We start from the raw sequence: 11976 nt of genomic DNA, 5'->3' as shown, positions 1-11976 counted from the left end.
CTGAATTTCTGTTCCTGAAATGCCACTATGCTCTGTAATTTCCACTGTGGCGAATACTCATTTCTATTTTGAGATTCCTGATAAAACAAGCTTTATTTTTCCTGCTTAGCAACGATTTAGAAGCAGAGGAATCCCAGTGCATTTTAAGATTTGTTGTGTTGTGTAAGGTTTTGTTTTAAAAAGCTCCTAATTGTTGGGGCCGGCCCAGTGGTGCAGCAATTAAGTGCTCGCGCTCTGCTTTGGCGGCCCAGGGTTTGCAGATTCGGATCCCGGGTGCGCACTGACGCAACGCTTGTCAAGCCGTGCTGTGGCGGCGTCCCATATAAAGTAGAGGAAGATGGGCACGGATGTTAGCCCAGGGCCAATCTTCCTCAGCAAAAAAAGAGGAGGATTGGCAACAGATGTTAGCTCAGGGCTAATCTTCCTCTCACACACACAAAAAGCTCCTAATTGTCTATGGTTAGAGCATCTGTCCATTATTTGCACATAAAATAAAATCATTTCTAAAGTAAGTACTTACATATTTGTTATTTAAAGGTACTAAAAAAAGGTATGAAGTATTGACTACTTGGAAGAAAATAACTCTCCACCCACATACTACTGAAATAGGAGATATATTTAATTAAAGAAAAATATATACTGAATATTTTATGTTCCTACATTTTTACATTATTTACGACTTTAAGTATGTTAAGAATATTAAGTAACAGTTTTTATATTGGTTTTTTAAGGACAATTTAGAATAAATTAGATTATTCATGTTATATAATTATAAAGCAATAGCTAAATTTTTATTTCAGTATAGATAATAAAAAAGTGGACTGATTACTGGGCCAAGTGTTAGAAGACCTGAATTCCAGTGTGGTTTTGCCTTTGTGTTCTTACATGTAAAATATGGCTCATTTGTAAACAACATAATTGATGTAACAATTAGGGGAGATGGTATATGCAAAGACATTTATAAAAGTACTTGAAGTTTTCACTCCATAGTATATTCATATTTGTTTTAATACAAACATGTTTAAAATTACATACTATTAGATAACAAGTTACCTACCTTGTTAGTTAGGGAGCAACTTGCTTTTGCCTTCAGACCATCCATTTGGGGAAATTGAGCTGAACTGAAGAGCTGACATTGCATCTCAGGTTAACATCAAGACAGTTCTCTTACCTGTCAGGATTTCATAGTGTTTTGAGACCTCAGATCTCGTTATAAACTATATGGATGCAAATGCCACGATTTTATCCCCACAGCCCTCTAAGCGTGGTCAGCTTATTGAGATGCGTCGTCCATTTAAGGTGTCGTGTGAGACATGTCATGGTCCAGTGCTTTTAGGCTACTATTGCTTCTGTTTGTTTGGTCGAGACCTCTCCTGGGCAGTTAGCGTAACACAAAAGCATAAAATTTTCCAGACGCTCACTACACAGAGCTTTTATATTCTGTAATTGTTGAAGAGTGATATAGGACTGGAAGTCATATAAAGGAATTTTCTTACACATATCCCTTACAAGACCTTGTAGGAATGCAGAAGAAAACTCATGAAAAAAATCCCTCATTTCTTAAAAATAGAAACCCTAGGAAGATGTTTATCCTGTGGAAAGGAATTTGAGAAGGACTGACCTATTTCACAATAGCCCATAAAGTAGACAGCATTATTCTCATTTTGTAAGTGGAAAAACCTTAGGTAACTTGCCCCTTTATCACACGGCTAGCAGACGGAGGCGGCAGGGATTTGTGATCATAGCAGTTTGTCTCCGCGCTTGCTCTGCGTGTGTGTCGAAGGGGTTTCTGCAGAGCCTCACAGACCTGGTCTTCCCAAGTCCAGGTGCTGGCCGTGCGAGATGGCTGCAGGTTGCTTGACTGGCACTCAACTTGACTATGCCTTGTTTTCTTCATCTGAAAAATGGAAATAACAGTAGGACCAACCTTAGGATTTTTCATGAGGATCTCATCAGATAATACATGTAAAATAGTCTTTTTAAGGCCACCGCCGTAGTAAGCTAGTGTTAAAATGTTAGCTATTAGGATTGACTGTGTAACGACACAAAACTCACTAATAACAAAGGGCTTTGACTCAGGAGAAAGGTGGAGAATGTTAGGGTTTGGGGATAGCGGTGGCTAAATTGAATGCAGTGTACTTAGTTCACAAAGGGATACGTATGGTTTAAGATGTTAATTTTAGCCTTTATGTCGGCCAGAAAGTGGAGCATCTCATTCCCCAAACGTTCTCTGTTGTGAAGATTGGGAGGGGAAATACATTTCGGTTTGTCAGCTTGTAGTGTAAAAAATGAATCGCCCATAATTTTAAGGGCTAATTTATATGATATAAGAGGTTATTTTTCCCCCCTGTCTTTTAGGTTACATTTTAAATGGAGATGTGGGAAAAGATTTCAGACTTGAATCACTCAGTGTGGATTCTAATATTGAGTGAAGACTACCTTGTAAAAATTAACATGGCAGTCTGCTGAATTAAGTGTTGAAAGATAAGGGGAAAAATCGAATAAAAAACAACAAAACTCATCTTCAAAGGCTTTGGAAGAATTTTCCAAAGTCTATATTCCTTTATTGATGTATAGCAGAATTGAAAAGGTAACCCACAAATTTTACCCTGCATGTCTTTATACTGAATCAGTCAGCCTCATGTTGATTTGAATCATTTTTGTGTCTGTTGATGAATTTAGTTTTAAGGGAGAAATGACTTTTTACATAAGAATATTCTTCTGTTCTGAATGTAAGAATCTCTACCTTCTGGTGCCATGAGAGTGAGCCTCTGACTTAAGCTTTCCTGCTTGAACACTCTCCCTAGATTTTTTTTTTTTAGTTTTTTGTTTATTGCAGTAACATTGGTTTACAACATTGTAAAAATTTCAGGTGTACATCACTACACCTCCACTTCTGCACAGATTACATCATGTTCACCACCAAAACACCAACTACAACCCATCACCACACATGTACCGAACCATCCCCTTCACCCCCCTCCCTCCCCCCCTCCCCCCCGGCAACCACCAATCCAATCTCTGTCCCTATGTGTTTGTTTATTGTTGTTATTATCTACTACTTAATGAAGGAAATCATACAGTATTTGACCTTCTCCCTCTGACTTATTTCACTTTGCGTTACACCCTCAATGTCCATCCATGTTGTCACAAATGGCTGGATTTCATCGTTTCTTATGGCTGAGTAGTATTCCATTGTGTATACATACCACAGCTTCTTTATCCATTTGTCCCTTGATGGGCACTTGGGTTGCTTCCAAGTCTGGGCTATTGTGAATAATGCTGCAATGAACAGAGGTGTGCATGTACCTTTACAAATTGGTGTTTTCAAGTCCTTTGGATAAATATGCAACAGTGGAATAGCTGGATCATACGGTAGTTCTATCCTTGATTTTTTGAGGAATCTCCATACAGTTTTCCATAGTGGCTGCACCAGTTTGCACTCCCACCAGCAGTGTATGAGAGTTCCCTTCTCTCTACATCCTCTCCAACACATGTTTCCTGTCTTGTTAATTATAGCCATGCTGACGGGCGTGAGGTGATAGCTCATTGTAGTTTTGATTTGCATTTCCCTGATAGTGATTTTGAACATCTTTTCATGTGTCTGTTGGCCATCTGTATTTCTTCTTTGGAGAAATGTCTGTTCAGGTCTTCTGCCCATTTTTTAATTGGGTTGGTAGTTTTTTTGTTGTTGAGATGCATGAGTTCTTTATATATTTTGGAGATTAAGCCCTTATCAGATATATGGTTTGCAAATATCTTCTCCCAATTGTTAGGTTGTCTTTTCGTTTTGTTGATAGTTTCCTTTGCTGTGCAGAAGCTTTTTAGTTTGATGTAGTCCCATTTGTTTATTTTTTCTATTGTTTCTCTTGCCCGGTCAGACGTGGTGTTTGAAAAGATGTTGCTAAGACCGATGTCGAAGAGCGTACTGCCTATGTTTCAGGTCTTACATTCAAGTCTTTAATCCATTTGGAGTTAATTTTTGTGTATGGTGTAAGGTAAGGGTCTACTTTCATTTTCTTACATGTGGCTATCCAGTTTTCCCAAGACCATTTGTTGAAGAGACTTTCTTTTCCCCATTGTGTGTTCTTGGCTCCTTTGTCAAAGATTAGCTGTCCATAGATGTGTGGGTTTATTTCTGGGCTTTCGATTCTATTCCATTGATCTGTGTGTCTGTTTTTGTGCCAGTACCATGCTGTTTTGGTTACTATAGCTTTGTAGTATATTTTGAAATCAGGGAGTGTGATACCTCCAGCTTTGTTCTTTTTTCTCAGGATTCCTTTAGCTATTCGGGGTCTTTTGTTGTTCCATATAAATTTTAGGATTCTTTGTTCTATTTCTGTGAAAGATGTTGTTGGAACTTTGATAGAGATTGCATTGAATCTATAGATGGCTTTAGGAAGTATGGACATCTTAACTATGTTAATTCTTCCAATCCAAGAGCACGGAATATCTTTCCATTTCTTTGTGTCTTCTTCAATTTCTTTCAGAAATGTTTTATAGTTTTTGATGTTTCACCTCTTTGGTTAAGTTTATTCCTAGGTATTTTATTCTTTTTGTTGCAATTGTAAATGGGATGGCATTCTTAATTTCTCTTTCTGCTACTTTGTTGTTAGTGTACAGAAATGCAACTGATTTTTGTATGTTGATTTTGTATCCTGCAACTTTACCATATTCGTTTATTACTTCTAAAAGTTTTCTGGTGGATTCTTTAGGGTTTTCTATATATAAAATCATGTCATCTGCAAATAGTGACAGTTTCACTTCTTCCTTTCCAATTTGGATTCCTTTTATTTCTTTCTCTTGCCTGATTGCTCTGGCTAGGACTTCCAGTACTATGTTAAATAGGAGTGGTGACAGTGGGCATCCTTGTCTGGTTCCTGTTCTTAGAGGAATAGGTTTCAGTTTTTCACCATTGAGGATGATATTAGCAGTGGGTTTGTCATATATGGTCTTTATTATGTTGAGGTACTTTCCTTCTATCCCCATTTTATTCAGAGTTGTTATCATAAATGGATGCTGTATCTTATCAAATGCTTTCTCTGCATCTATTGATATGATCATGTGATTTTCATTCTTCATTTTATTAATGTGGTGTATTACGTTGATTGATTTGTGAATGTTGAACCATCCCTGCATCCCTGGAATAAATCCCACTTGATCATGGTGTATAATCTTTTTAATGTATTGTTGTATGCAATTTGCTAGTATTTTGTTGAGGATTTTTGCATCGATGTTCATCAGTGATATTGGCCTGTAATTTTCTTTTTTTGTGTTGTCCTTGTCTCGTTTTGGTATCAGGGTAATGTCAGCTTCATAGAATGAGTTAGGGAGCTTCCCCCCTCCTCAATTTTTTGGAAGAGTTTGAGAAGGATAGGTATTAAGTCTTCTTTGAATGTTTAATAGAATTCACCAGGAAAGCCGTCTGGTCCTGGACTTTTATTTTTGGGGAGCTTTTTGATTACTGTTTCGATCTCCTTACTGGTGATTGGTCTATTCAAATTCTCTACTTCTTCTTGATCCAGTTTTGGAAGGTTGTATGATTCTAAGAATTTATCCATTTCTTCCAGATTGTCGAATTGGTTGGCATATAGCTTTTCATAGTATTCTCTTATAATCTTTTGTATTTCTGAGGTGTCTGTTGTAACCTCTCCTCTTTCGTTTCTGATTTTACTTATTTGTGCCTTCTCTCTTTTTTTCTTGGTGAGTCTAGCTAAAGGTTTGTCAATTTTGTTGATATTTTCAAAGAACCAGCTCTTGGTTTTATTAATTTTTTCTATTGTTTTTTTGGTCTCTATTTCATTTATTTCTGCTCTGATTTTTATTATTTCTCTTCTTCTACTGATTTTGGGCTTTGTTGGTCTTCTTTTTCCAATTCCTTTAGGTGCAGTGTTAGATTGTTTATTTGAGATTTTTCTTGTTTGTTGAGATAGGCCTGTATCGCTATAAACTTCCCTCTTAGAACTGCTTTTGCTGTATCCCATAATTTCTAGCATGTCGTATTTTCATTTTCATTTGTCTCCATGTATTTTTTGATTTCTTCTTTGATTTGTTCGTTAACCCAGTCGTTGTTCAGTAGCATTTTGTTTAATCTCCATGTATTTGTGGTTTTTCTGATTTTCTTCCTATAGTTGATTTCTAGTTTCATACCGTTGTGGTCAGAAAAGATGCTTGGTATTATTTCAATCTTCTTACATTTATGGAGACTTGTTTTGTGGCCTAATATGTGATCAATCCTGGAGAATGTTCCATGTGCGTTTGAAAAGAACGTGTATTCTTCGGTTTTTGGATGGAATGCTCTGTATATATCTACTAGTGTAGATATATACTGTTCTAGTGTGTCGTTTAAGGCTAATGTTTCCTTATTGATCTTCTGTTTGGATGATCTATCCGTTAGTGTAAGTGGAGTGTTAAAGTCCCCTACCATTATTGTGTTACTGTCTATTTCTGTTTTTATGTCTGTTAATAATTGCTTTATATATTTAGGTGCACCTACATTGGGTGCGTAGATATTTACAAGTGTTATATCCTCTTGTTGGATTGTTCCCTTGATCGTTATGTCATGCCCTTTTCTCTTTTTACAGTTTTTGTTTTAAAGTCTATTTTGTCTGATATGAGTACTGCTACCCCAGCTTTCTTTTCATTGCCATTTGCACGGAATATCTTTTTCCATCCCTTCACTTTCAGTTTGTGAGTGTCTTTAGGTCTGAAGTGTGTCTCTTGTATGCAGCATATATATGGGTCTTGTTTTTTATCCAATCAGCCACCCTATGCCTTTTAATTGGAACATTTAGTCCATTGACGTTTAAAGTAGCTATTGATAAGTATGTACTTACTGCCATTTTTTAACTTTTTTTTTTTTCTCAGTGTTTTAGTAGTCCTTCTCTGTTCCTTTCTTCTTCTATACAGAATTGATGGTCACTTTAGTTTGACCTCTGTCTGAAAGCTGTACTCTTGAACTCCCCTCCTCCCTCCTTTTATGATTTTGAAAGCATATCTAACCTCTTTTTTGTGCATTTGTATCCATTACGTTCTTATCATGGAAATAGATAATTTTTCCTATTTGTGGTCTTCTCTTTTCCCCTTAAATCAGTCCCTTTAACATTTCTTGTAGCACTGGTTTCATGGTGAGAAACTCCTTTAATTTTTGCTTGTCTGGGAAATTTTTGATCTCTCCTTCCATTTTGAATGATAACCTTGCTGGGTAGAGTATTCTTGGCTGTAAGTTTTTTCCTTTTAGCACTTTAAATATATCGTGCCATTCTCTTCTAGCCTGTAAGGTTTCCGCTGCGAAGTCAGCTGATAGCCTTATGGGGTTTCCTTTGTATGTAACTTGACATTCTCTTGCGGCTTTTAGGATTCTCTCTTTATCTTTAATTCTGGACATTTTGATTGTGATGTGTCTTGGTGTGGGCCTCTTTGGGTTTATCTTGTTTGGGGCTCTCTGTGCTTCCTGTACCTGGATGTCTGTTTCCTTCCTTAGGTTAGGGAAGTTTTCATCTATTATTTCTTGAAATAGATTCTCTGCCCCCTTGTCTCGCTCTTCTCCTTCCGGGACACCTATAACACAGATGTTAGTGTGCTTGATGTTGTCCCAGAGGTCCCTTAGACTGTCTTCACTCTTTTTAATTCTTTTCTCTTTTACTTGTTCACCTTGGGTAATTTCTTCTAGTCTTTCATCCAGCTCACAGATCCGTTCTTCTGTATCCTCTACTCTGCTTTTGAGTCCCTCTAATGAATTTTTCATTTCCAGTATTGTATTCTTCTTTTATATCTTTTTTATATCTTTCATTTCTTTGTTGACATTCTCACTGAGTTCATCTATTCTTCTCCCCAGATCAGTAAGCATCCTTAACACTCTTAGTTTGAACTCTCTGTCAGGTAGGTTGCTCATTTCTGTTTCACTTAGTTCCTTTTCTGGGTTTTGTCCTGTTCCCTTACTTGGAATGTATTCTTTTGCCTCCTCATTTTGCCTCTTTCCCTGTGCTTGTGTCTATGTATTAGGTAGGTCAGCTATGTCTCCTGCTCTTGGATAGGTGACCTTATATATGTGATGCCTTAGGAGGCTTCCAGTGTGCTTCCCTCAGTTCTCAATGTTCCAGGGGTGACCCCTATGTGGGCTACGTGTGTCCTTCTGTTGTGGCCTGTTTGCTCTCCCTGTAGGCGCCCAGGGAGCCTGAGTTATGCTCCTGGCCAGCTGTTGTAATGCTCAGCTGCTTGTAGTTGTTGTGGGCCCTTCAGTCTCTTTATCAGGTGTGGGGAACCCCAGCACAGTTGGCTGCAAGTTCTAATACCACATTTGTGTTGCAGTATTTCTTTTAAGTGAGTAGGCCCCCAGCGTGGCAGGTTGTTAGGCTCAGGGCCTTACAATTGCTGTAAGCCTCTGGCCTATTAGGTCTCTTGTTAGCTCTCTGAGGATTGCAGCTGGGTGGGGCTGGCCTCAGGCACAGGAGCACCCAATTGTTTCAGGCTTTGGAAGGTGGGGCAAACCCCCTATGTGGGTCTTTGAGAAGCACAAGTCTGTAGCTGACAAGCCCTGCCACCCACAGGTCCACACACACAGTCAACACAGTCCTGCCCCGTGTGCGCACCCCGACCTCCCCAAGCGGACCCAGTCTCTCCATGGCGGGAGCCCTACCCACTCCGCCACCGCCCCACACTCTCCACCCACTCCTTGTGGACACCCTGCCCTGCTGAAGTCGGCTCAGTTGCCAGGCTGCAGAGAATCCAGTCACCAATCTATGCAGGCCCACGAGTTGCCTGAGGGCTTGTTGTTGGGTGGGGCCAGTCTCTAGGGTGGGCTGCCCGCCCTGGCTGAGCTGGATTAAATCAGTGCTCTAGTGGGTGGGGCAGACCCTGGGCTAGCAGGCCTCAGGGAGAACTGCAATGGCGTCTGTGTCAGCACGCCCACACCAGGCCACAACAATGGCCGCCGCCAATGTCCCAGTCCCTGGAGAGGTCTCACCCCTCACCGAGATGCACTCAGGGCCTATTAGGTGAGTCTCTCTTCACCACAGCACTGTGCACCTTTCTTTCTGGTGATTTTAGGATGTTTTCTGAAATGGGTGAGTTTGCGCGTGGGCCCTTTAAGAACCGGTTTTAGTTTCTTTGTGAACTGGGTTTTCTGGGGGTACTCCCCAATGTTTTAGTAGCAGGCACAGTCAAATATTATGCCACTCGTCTCGATTGTGCTGGGTCCACAAAATGCCCACCGCGGCGGCGCTCCCCGGCTCAGGGCCCTGCTCCTCCAGGGAGGCTGCGTACCTGTGGGCTGCTCCCGGCGGCCGTGAAGCTGGCGGCTTGGGAAGGCGGCGTTTTTCCTCTCCAGAAGGGAGTTTCTGCCTCTTCTACCTCAGTTAAGATATCTGTTGTTGCAGGAGTTTCTCTTATCCAGTATTCAGTTCGGTCTCAGGGGTAATTTTTCCACGAGTAGTTGTAAATTGGCTGTGTCCACGGGAGGAGGTGAGTTCAGAGTCTGCTTTCGCCGCCATCTTGAGTTCTCTGCCCGATTTTTCTCTCCCTGGATTTTGTATCTTTTTTGAAGCTGTCTTGTGGGATTGGAGGTGATGTCTCTACCACGTGACCTTCCCTAGGGTACCAGTTATCTGATCTGGTTCTCTAGCTTCTCATTGATTCCTTCGCCTCCCTATGATCCTGCCAATAAATTTCTTTTGTCAAAATGTGTAACCAAAAATACTGACTGGTAGACATCCCCATCCTCTAGCAAATCCAGGCAACCCATTTCTATCATAATCTCCAAGAGTGCAGGGACTGTTTCTGTCTTATCCCAGGCACAGATTAAGTACCTGGTGCATGGAAGATGCTCAGAAGTCACCTAAGGAGTCACACTTTCCAAGTGGAAAGTGAGAGTGTAGCCGTATGCTATGTTTACTTCAGTTTACTTTTTGAATAACCAGTGACTTGAAAGATGTTAGGAACAAATTGCCAGCAGAGAGATACATGGACAGGACTTGGACATTAGTCAAATCTGCACTGTTGGGAAGACTAGTTGAAGAGCAGTGCTTCTCGCCTTGGGTTGCATACCTGATTTTGCTGCTTAGATCTAATTGTGTAATGGTAATAGATTAACCTGCATTTCTGGGTCTGGCTGGGGCATTCACATGTCAGGAAATCCCAGGAAGGACTGAACATGAGCTGTTTCGGCAAGTTTCTTAGAGAAGGTTTGCCCAGAACTTGCTTTGCTCAGGAGTCACAGAGTCTAAAAATAGAAATAAAAACAACTAATTGGGGAGAATCTGTTAAAGGCTACTGCTTCTCTAAAGGAATGTCAACTAACACCAAAAATACAGGAGACTGGTCCCTTGGTATTTTGAGGAACTGTTTTTGTTTTTAGAACACCAACTTTTAAGTACCTGCTTTGTTTAGTATATTCCAATAAAGTGTGTTCATGTTTGGTTTGACACCAAATCATGGACTCTTAAGAGGAACACCAATGAAAGTATACCAGTCAGTGAGTTACCTCACACAGTTTTCTAGTGTGTACTTAATGATATTGTCACATATTTCCTCTTCTGATATGAGGAAATGCGATGTAGGCAGTGAGCAAGTTTTAAAGGCAGTCCACCTGATTAAAAGGCTTCGCCATTCAAAAGCAAATGATGATACAATGTACTCACTCATACTATGTAAAACTATAGGTGCATACATTGTATCGTCCACTGAGTTTGTCTTCAGTACTCCCAGATTCTTCATGTTGCCAAAACACCAGAGCTAGTAGCTTTTTGACTTTGTAGAGATATAGTTTCCCCATTTCTAGAAGATACACAAGCAGTATTACCAGAAGATAAATTAGAAGGATATACAATGGAAATAAAATTTGTGTAAGGAGCGCATCTCAAAGGAGAAAATATCCAGGTCAGAACCTCTCAGTACCTTTGAGCACACATTTGCAAACAGATGGTACCACCTAACCCAGAGTTGTGAGAATCCAGTGATATCATTATTTCAGCCAGGTGCATCACCTATAGTCTCTCATTCGCATCCCTATAAATTATTCCTCATTTTGTAGATGAGGAACTTGAGAGTAAGAGAAATTGAATAGCTTGTTCTATGTCACTAAAAACTATCAGAAATTGGATTCAAGCTCTGTCTGACTCAATCACTAGCCGATATCCTAAACAGCATCCAGCTTGATGCCTGGCACACAGTTGATGCTCAGTATATGTTTATTCATTCAAGGGAAAAAAATCTAGCAGTAAAAAAGTGACCTGGAGAAAAGGATAGGTTTTATGGAATAGTTTATTTTTTCTTGTAACTCTAGAATGGTTGGATACTTTTTCTTACCAGTTCTTCCAGGACTGACAGGTTATCATCTGTCCCAGGTTGAGTGTAATTAAGACAGTAAATTTAATGAAATGAAGGTTTTCAAAATTACTGTCCTTAAATTAGTACAGTAAAGCCAGTAATTATACTATAATTATTGGAGGAAATGTTCATTTAGCCCTGAAATCCATGCTAATCTTCTTATCCAAAGAAGATTTTGAAATTTTATCAACACCTTTTATTTATGAGCAATATCAGTATTTATTAATTAGGTTTTAAAATGTTTAATTTGTGTCTGCTATATGTGAGGCATAGTTTGGCTCATTTAGCAACAAAATAATTCATGTTTTGGAGAAATTTGAATCATTGGGAGTATATTTATCTAGTTATAGTTCATGTTTTATAGGACTATTTAATAGCTATTTATTGCTCTTGCGGCAATTCTTAAATTCTCCGAGGCCGTCAGGATTACTGCCAACAAGAGTTATATCTTTGTTTCAGGGGCTGAAAATTCTGATGCTAAGAAGCCTCAGGCTTCATCTAAGGTGAGAAGTGGGTTTTGAAGATGCCTGATATGCTATTTGTTCATCTTTCTAACAACTGATGTGGAAAGGACTCTAAAATCATGTTCTCCGAATGCATAGACACATGGTAACATTTCAGTCTAAATGTGAGTTAAGTGGAACCTCAGAA

The 11976-nt window shown here is 39.5% G+C and overlaps 1 long non-coding RNA gene across 2 annotated transcripts in view; it reads left to right on the top strand.

Moving 5' to 3' along the window:
* The first annotated feature begins 8935 nt into the window (after positions 1-8935).
* LOC131406101 (uncharacterized) overlaps positions 8936-11976 on the top strand; it is a 170190-nt gene continuing 167149 nt past the window's right edge. For both annotated transcript variants that reach the window (XR_009220058.1, XR_009220059.1), the window contains exons 1-2: positions 8936-8996; positions 11785-11828. This is a non-coding gene — a long non-coding RNA (uncharacterized LOC131406101). The remainder of the gene's footprint in view (positions 8997-11784; positions 11829-11976) is intronic.

This window comes from Diceros bicornis, chromosome 5, assembly GCF_020826845.1.
Source record: "Diceros bicornis minor isolate mBicDic1 chromosome 5, mDicBic1.mat.cur, whole genome shotgun sequence".
Taxonomy (NCBI): Eukaryota; Metazoa; Chordata; class Mammalia; order Perissodactyla; family Rhinocerotidae; genus Diceros; species Diceros bicornis.
The sequence above is the reverse complement of the archived record's forward strand: the minus strand, read 5'-3'. Positions and strand labels throughout refer to the sequence as shown.